General features: G+C 37.0%; 1 long non-coding RNA gene across 2 annotated transcripts; it reads right to left on the bottom strand.

Annotated features, from left to right (window-relative positions):
- Nucleotides 1-1138: 1138 nt before the first annotated feature.
- On the bottom strand, nucleotides 1139-4792 carry LOC130429485 (uncharacterized). Of its 2 annotated transcripts, XR_008907615.1 has the most exons (4): nucleotides 3928-4792; nucleotides 3022-3191; nucleotides 2660-2790; nucleotides 1139-2485 (listed from the first exon to the last, which is right to left on the bottom strand). It is a non-coding gene; the product is annotated as an uncharacterized LOC130429485 (long non-coding RNA). The 2 variants fall into 2 exon arrangements; XR_008907614.1 differs by having other exon boundaries at nucleotides 3022-4792.
- Between the last annotated feature and the right edge of the window lie 3038 nt (nucleotides 4793-7830).

Here is a 7830-nt window from a genome sequence, read left to right as displayed (position 1 = left end):
TGTTCTCATGTGGTAAAGCTTCATGAAACACCCCTGCAGTCAAGGACAGGTTCTCCTCATGAAGATGTCTGTAGCTCCATCTAGCGGTTAAACATGGAAACACACACTGAAAACAATTTCTTATCGTTTCAAACTGTCATGAAAGATTCCTAAATAAATCGTTTTTGTTTTCTTATAATTGTACATCCTGTTTTTGTTCTCATTTTTCTGTCTTGTCAGATTTTTAGAGAAACCAAAGAAGAGAAGCACAGATGTCAATCACTCGTGTACAGTCCTAGATAACATCTAACAGACATCTTCATAGAAGTTTATGACATCTGACAGCAGATGTTTCAGAGACGTCTTGCAGATGAGCAAACAATAAAAACAAATATGTCTTGTAGATGTATATGCAGACATCAAACAGACGTTTCATCAGAATAGTTTGAAAAGCACTGATATAAAGAAACTGATACATAAAAAACAAGATACTCACCTGTGACAGTGACAGTAAATATCTTGTGAATGATGTGTTTGCTGTTATTCATGTGCAATCCTGAGTCTTCAGATCTGATGTCTGTGATGGTGAGAGATCTGGTCTGATCCAGCATCATTCTGTCTTTGAATCTCCCATCAGGATCATCTTATGAGATGAAGTTTGAGCAATGACAGTCACTTTAAACTTCCACCGTATCACATCAACTCAACTCAACTCAACTTTATTTATATAGCGCTTTTTACAATTTTCATTGTTACAAAGCAGCTGTACATGAGACACATTTAATACAAGTATGAATTCTAAAGCAGCCCCCCCGGCCAGGCAGATAGTGCAAAACAATATGCAAACGGTGGTGAGGAACCCAAAACTCCCATCGAGAAAAAAAACCTCAGGGGAACCCAGGCCCAACCAGGGGATTCCAGTTCCCCTCTGGCAAAAGCTGCTGCCTCTGCACAAGCTCATCAGTGCTTGCACAACAAGGCTTAATAAAAATATAAAAATTAAAGATTATCATTAACAATCTAATAGCATTTGAAATGTTGTAGAAAAAAACAAAGTTGTCGCGTCCTTTATCCAGCTCTATCCTCTTAGCACTTGTCAGGTCACCGCTTCCCATCAGGTCTGGGCATGAACTGCATCCTGCGGTAACCTTGGAACAAAGAGACAAGACTGGCTGAGAGTAGAGTACTGTTCTGCACTCTTTGATGCAACAAGTACATCATTTGTTGTTGGATGTGTTCCTGGTTCCGGTTGATCTAAATAATGCAGCCTAAATCCTCTGAGGATTAATATTATGGAGGTGTAGTGTATGCAAGATTAAAAAGATGAGTCTTTAGTCTAGATTTAAACTGACAGAGTGTGTCTGCCTCCCGGACCGTGCAGGGAAGAATATTCCAAAGTTTAGGCGCTAGATAAGAAAAGGATCTACCACCTGCACTTGATTTTGAAATTCTAGGTATTACCAACTGACAGGACCCCTTAGAGCGTAATGTACGTGGTGGTCTGTAATACAATAGAAGTTCATTCAAATACTGCGGCGCTAGACCATGTAGGGCTTTATAGGTAATAAGCAAGATCTTAAAGTTAATGCGATGCTTTATAGGTAACCAGTGCAAGGTTGACAGAACCGGGGTTATATGCTCATACTTTTTTGTACGTGTAAGAACTCGAGCTGCCGCGTTTTGAACCAGTTGCAGTTTTTGTAATAGGCCCGCAGGGCAACCACCTAGAAGTGCATTACAGTAATCTAGTCTTGATGTCATGAATGCATGAATTAATTTCTCTGCATCTGACAGTGACAGCATATGACGTAATTTAGATATATTCTTAAGATGGAAAAATGCAATTTTACAGGTGTTTGCGACATGGCTTTCAAATGAGAGAGTACTGTCAAATACAACGCCAAGATTCTTAGCTGATGACGAGGATTTTATGGAGCATCCGTCAATCGTTAAGCAGTATTCTTGGTTGTTACGCATAGCAGTTTTCGGTCCAGTACACTGTAAAAAAAATCCTGTAAAATTTACAGTAAATTACTGGCAGCAGGGTTGCCAGCCAGATACTGTAAATTTTACAGCCACAGTTCTGTAATTTAATTTACAGCCATTTTCTGTAATTGCATAATACAGGAAAAAACTGTAATTTTGAATAGAAACAGTATAATGCTGTATTTTTTACAGCCAATTGCTTGATTTTAATTTACTTTATTTAGAAGAAATACATAATCACTGTATATCCAGTAGTTGTTGCATACTGGATTTACACTGTTTATTTATGTTTTAATTGATACAAAAATAAATTACAGACAAATTTTGTACCTTGTTGTACATAAAATATTTTTATTCAGTTACAACTTCATAGTAGCCAACATGGCTCTTTAAACAATGAATGTTTAAACAATACCTTAACCAACATATCCATGATGTAACAACATCGCATAACAAAGCCCAAGTGAGTCTGTAAAACGTTCCACATCTTGATCCATCAGAGCACAACAAGTAGCTGGAACTATGGAAAAGAAAAAAGAGAATAATTTTAGATATTTATACTCAGAGGAAAAACAGAGGACAACATATACAGTCAGAGACAGAGAATAATACAATGATGTAATTGTATAATGAATTGTGTAATGATGAGATCTGTGTGTGTGTGTGTGTACGTGTGTTCGTACGTGCTTCTTACTTTTCATCGATTTCACTGAAAATTCATCATTGTGTTTAGAAGAGCGGCAACATGTGGTTTCACTGCAACCTGTTACTTCTGTATCCTGGCATTTTAGATGACGCTTCTTGTTCCACTCTCTGGATTAATATCTACAAAGAGTCAGGAAAAACAAAATGTTACATATTAAATATACAAAATATATTATATTAAAACACATGAATTAAATGATCAGCTTGCTAGTGTTAAATAGGGCAGACTTCTAAATAATTTGCCCTAAACAAATCCATCTCTCGTTGAGAGATATTGTTTTAAAGTTCTAAACAGGTATATAACATTAACATATCTATAAAATGCAGGTAAGGAAGTGGTTCAACTAATACCTTTCAGTGGACTCCACGATAGACGCTCCCCCATCCTGGTACTGAAGATTGAATATTTAACATGCTATGATCAGAGTGGGAAGGCCAGACATGAAGCTGTGCTGAGCACCGTCACACACAACCTAACCTTCAGTAGTCAGCATCCAGTGGCCTGCATGGCAAAGTGTGTCCTAAAACAAACAATACCACATGTGACAATAGTTAATAGATACAATACAATTTTATCTTTAAGCTTTTTACATTTAAACTACATTTAAGTATAAGTGATTCTACAAACAAACTCTAAGCAAATTACACAGAGTAACTTACACTTAAAACCGTACTTATACAGAAATGTAAGCCATTTACGTAAGGGATGTCACGATCAAGAAATTGTCACACTGTTATTTGTAACGGGCCGTCTCACTCCTACCCTCTAACGGTCGTATTTGGGAGACAGTCCTGCTCTAACGATGAGGGTGTGGCTAACGTCTTTTGCTCAAGCTCTCATCTGGCCTCCGTTATGTACACTGTATATCTAGCTCGTTACGTACATTAATCACTTTACTGGGATATCCTCCGTGAACATCGACCTACCGCAAGCTTTGGTGACTCGTTTTAATTTGGGCGCTCGGTTTAACGGATAACTGCATTTGCAAATTTGAATTACACCACAAAATAATCACGACCGAGTGTGGTATTCAATAGTAAATTCCCGTGAATCCCAACAGTCGAAGCATGTAACTTTTACCGTGTCTAGGGCGGGCGCGATGTTCAATATTAAACAAACAACCGTCAATGTACTAATACAATGAACTGTAGCTCCTCACATACCGCCTTCGCACCTGCTGTGTACAAAAACTCGAAATAACGTGAACAACTTCTGTCCTCAGGTGCTATAGCGACGGAGAATGTTTGAAATCTTACCGCGACGGCGCTGCTGAAACCCCGCGCAAGACTCCTTCGGTCCCCGTGGATGGAGGTTGAATACCGGGTTACCAGTATGAAACGCGACTGTAAATACTTCTATATAAAGTTACCAGTATGATAGTTAACAAATATGGAGAAAATAAACGTAATAAAGCACTTACCACAGGTGTGAATCACTCATTTTGCGCACTTCCCCAATCTCGACTGTTGAAGATCATCCCGCCATTGTAGATTTGAAATTTACAGCATTATTCTGTACATTTGAGTTAATCCGTCACGTGACCCCACAATGCATTGCACTTTACAGCAATATTCTGTATTATTTAAAATACAGTCAGCTTCTGTAAAATAACGCTGTAGTTTTTACAGCAATTCGTTACAGTGTAAGTAACACTTCTGTTTTGTCCGAGTTTACATCATCTGTCTGTGTTTCTGTATCAGTGTGAAGAATGACAGAATCGCCTTCATTCACTGATAATGGCTCAAGTTCTTCAGTCTCAAACACACAGAGAAAAAAATCCAAAGAGATTCAACTTTAAATTTATAAACTCATGTCAGTCATGTCAGTAAATGATAACTGAACTAAAGAATTCAACTTTATGGATCTCTTCTATATGCTGCAGTGATGCCCATCTGTTCAGATTCACATTTCTAGTGTAACTCCACATATCAAGAATATATAAACCCATAACAGAAGCTGAAGTGACTGACTGATACTCTGTTTATTACACAGACAGACATCTGACATTATTACAGATGAATTATATGAACTCAGAATGACAGACACATCGGATATCCAAATATTAAAGGGATATATTTCTGTTATCATTTACTCATCATCATATTGCCTGTATAAACCTGTATAAATCTATTTGTTCTTCTAAACACAGAGAAAGATATTTAGAAGAATGTCAGCACCTGAACAGATCTCATCCCCAATTTCCTGTCATACACACCTGCACAAACAAACAGTTCAATGTGTTTGACAATGACCTCGTCCACTTTATTTCCTCATACAGCAGCTCATGGCTGTAGTTCAGTATTTCAGTGTATTCTCCGTGATTTCACTGCAGACTGTGACACTGGATTAATTCACTACAAACTGGATTTTCATGACGTCACAATGGAATATTTAAAGCAATTCTAGTATTTTTTCTAGTAGTGTAAAAGACTGAGAGAATATAGTATTAAATTGTAAGGGATAATATGGTTTTACAACCAAAGTCTGATTGAGATGCTTTAAGGTTTAAGGTCATATTTTACTTTTATAAATAATGGGAGGGTTTAAGGTTGAGTGCAGATAAAAATCTCAGCCTTTCAAGAGATTCAGGAACCACAAGTGTTTTATTGTAAATGTGGAGAATGAAACTGAAAGTATTGAATGTGCAATTTACAAACCTGTCACTCATTGTGTAAGAGTAAAAATAAATGTGATTGATATACATTTGATTATATTGCTATAGACTTAAATATCTGACTGAATTGATGAAGTGATGTTAGAGGATAAAACGTGTGTTTGATGAACCTGAGCAGCACCCAAAACCCACATCATCCCCCTGAGATAAAAACACAAAACATGTTTAAAACCATACACTCTTAAACACGATTACATTTACTACGATAGTGTTTAGTAATATTTTAATACTGTTAAAACAGCAATTCTTTTTTGAGTGTTTTGCAGAGAGAAAAATATGGAAATGCGCAATATTTTAGATAGACTTTTAGCGGCACCTATTGATCTGATATTCAAACACATACACACACCTACACACACACACACGCACACACACACACCTACACACACGCACGCACGCGAACACGCACACCTTATTATAAACATTATTAATTATCCACAAATTATTAAATACTACTAATAATAATACAAAATATTCTTTGTATGGCAGCACATGAGAAATGCGTAATTCTTAAATAAATCAAACAATAAGTGCCAAAAGATCAACAAAAAGAGCCACAAGATGTCGCTAATGCAAAGATTTTAAACATTACATTTACATTTATGCATTTGGCAGATGCTTTAAACAAAGCTACTCACATTGCATGCATATTGCAATTTCGTGGACTCGAACCGATAACCTTGCGCTTTTAACGCTATGCACTTACCACTGAGCTACAGGAAACATTACCCTACTCAATGCAACATTGAGTCTTCAACCATATTCCTCACTGTTAGAATAAATGAAATATCAAAGATTAAGTCCAAACACAAACTTTTATAAACTTTACAAAAGCCCTTGACGTTGGACGATCAATAATCATAAATATAGTGAGCACGGTTATATTTTAATACGTAACTTCAATAGATATTTATAAAGAATAACATCCGGTCACAAAATTCATGTTAAATGTCAACTATATGTAGGCCTACTAGTATCTAATGAATAAGTACTAGTATCTAATGGAATAGTTACTAGTGACTAAACAATAAGTACTAGTAGCTTAAAAATAATTTAACCATGCTGAAATGTGTTTAGACAATAAGTGAATTGTTTTAGAGAAGTGATGTTCGTCAGAGGTTGTTTTTGAGTTGATTGAAGCGAGAGAGAAAAGCTCGACTGATTAGCAGCCTGCTGAAAACGCACATGTAACGTTGGTGAGCACGTCAGTTAAAAAAATACATTTTTCCTTATGCAAATGCACATGAAGGTATTCTATAAGCTATAAAGGTGAATAAGTATTGTTTAATGTACTATACATGTGTATTGAATGTCGATTGATAATGGTTAATGTGTTAAATAAGGTTTAAAGTTATATATTAAGTATATTAATAATTCTGAGAGTGATTTGCAGCATTGTATCAATGTGATACTGGTAAATATTGTGAATAGAAATGTTTAATCATTTAATAGGAGTAATTGAGGTATATTACTATGGTTTTTGTATTCCTTTTTTGATGAATAGAGTGAAATATAAAAATACAAAGTCAGTGAACATAAATGTGAAATAGAAAAGTTTATTTTATTGCAGAATTTGAATTGACATGAACACTGAAAGTCATTATAATGTTAAGAAGACATTGAAAAAGTGATATGTGAAGCATAATGTGACTTTGAGAGACAGATATTTGTTGAATGATATTGTGAATAAATTACTCCAGAGAGCTTGAACGTGACACACTGTCTCCTCGTTTCTCTCCTGTGTGTTACAGGAGAATAATCTGTCCCTTCCGGGTGCCGTCGCCACGGTACCCGTTACAGATTTTTGGTGGCCAGTACGGGGAATGACAGTAGATGCGCAGGCTACAAGCACGACCAGAATCAGCAGAGGCAAGTGAAAGCGTGACCAAGACGAGCAACCGACAGTGGGGAAGAGAGAAAAGCAGTCATGGCGGATGGTGAGAGAAAAGGCTTGGTGTGGAGCATCAAGAAAAGTCTACTCATGCTGACGGCCGATGAACTTTTCCAACTAGCCCAGAGAGTTGGTCCGGTGCCAGGGAAGGACTCATCCAAACTTCAGGTTGGCGAAGAAGAGAGTTGCTTTGAGTACATTCTAACTTTTATGAACAGTGACATGTTGGTGGAATCTGAGGATTCAGGTATGGCAGTGCTGTTAGAGCTTAATGATACTGTGAATAATCTCATTCAGATGCGTTACGCTCAACCTAAACTAGGTATAGGGGAGAATGTGAACGAGACAATGTCAATTCCAGTACTGAGTGAGAACAGGACAGTAGGTCAACTAGCGACAGATACTGATAACTTTACAACCATTAACGTGACAGCCAGTGGTTCGGATATTACTCACACAGCTGCAGTTAGTGTGCACAACCCCCCACTCACACCTACTGAAGTCAAAAGCACACAGAACGCTGACACAGAGTTACAGAGAGTGCTTTCTAGTTACGCTGAGCTTAGCAATAAAGTCATGCAATACATAAACAGC

The sequence above is a fragment of the Triplophysa dalaica genome, chromosome 10, assembly GCF_015846415.1.
Source record: "Triplophysa dalaica isolate WHDGS20190420 chromosome 10, ASM1584641v1, whole genome shotgun sequence".
Taxonomy (NCBI): Eukaryota; Metazoa; Chordata; class Actinopteri; order Cypriniformes; family Nemacheilidae; genus Triplophysa; species Triplophysa dalaica.
This window is presented reverse-complemented; position numbering and strand designations above follow the sequence as displayed.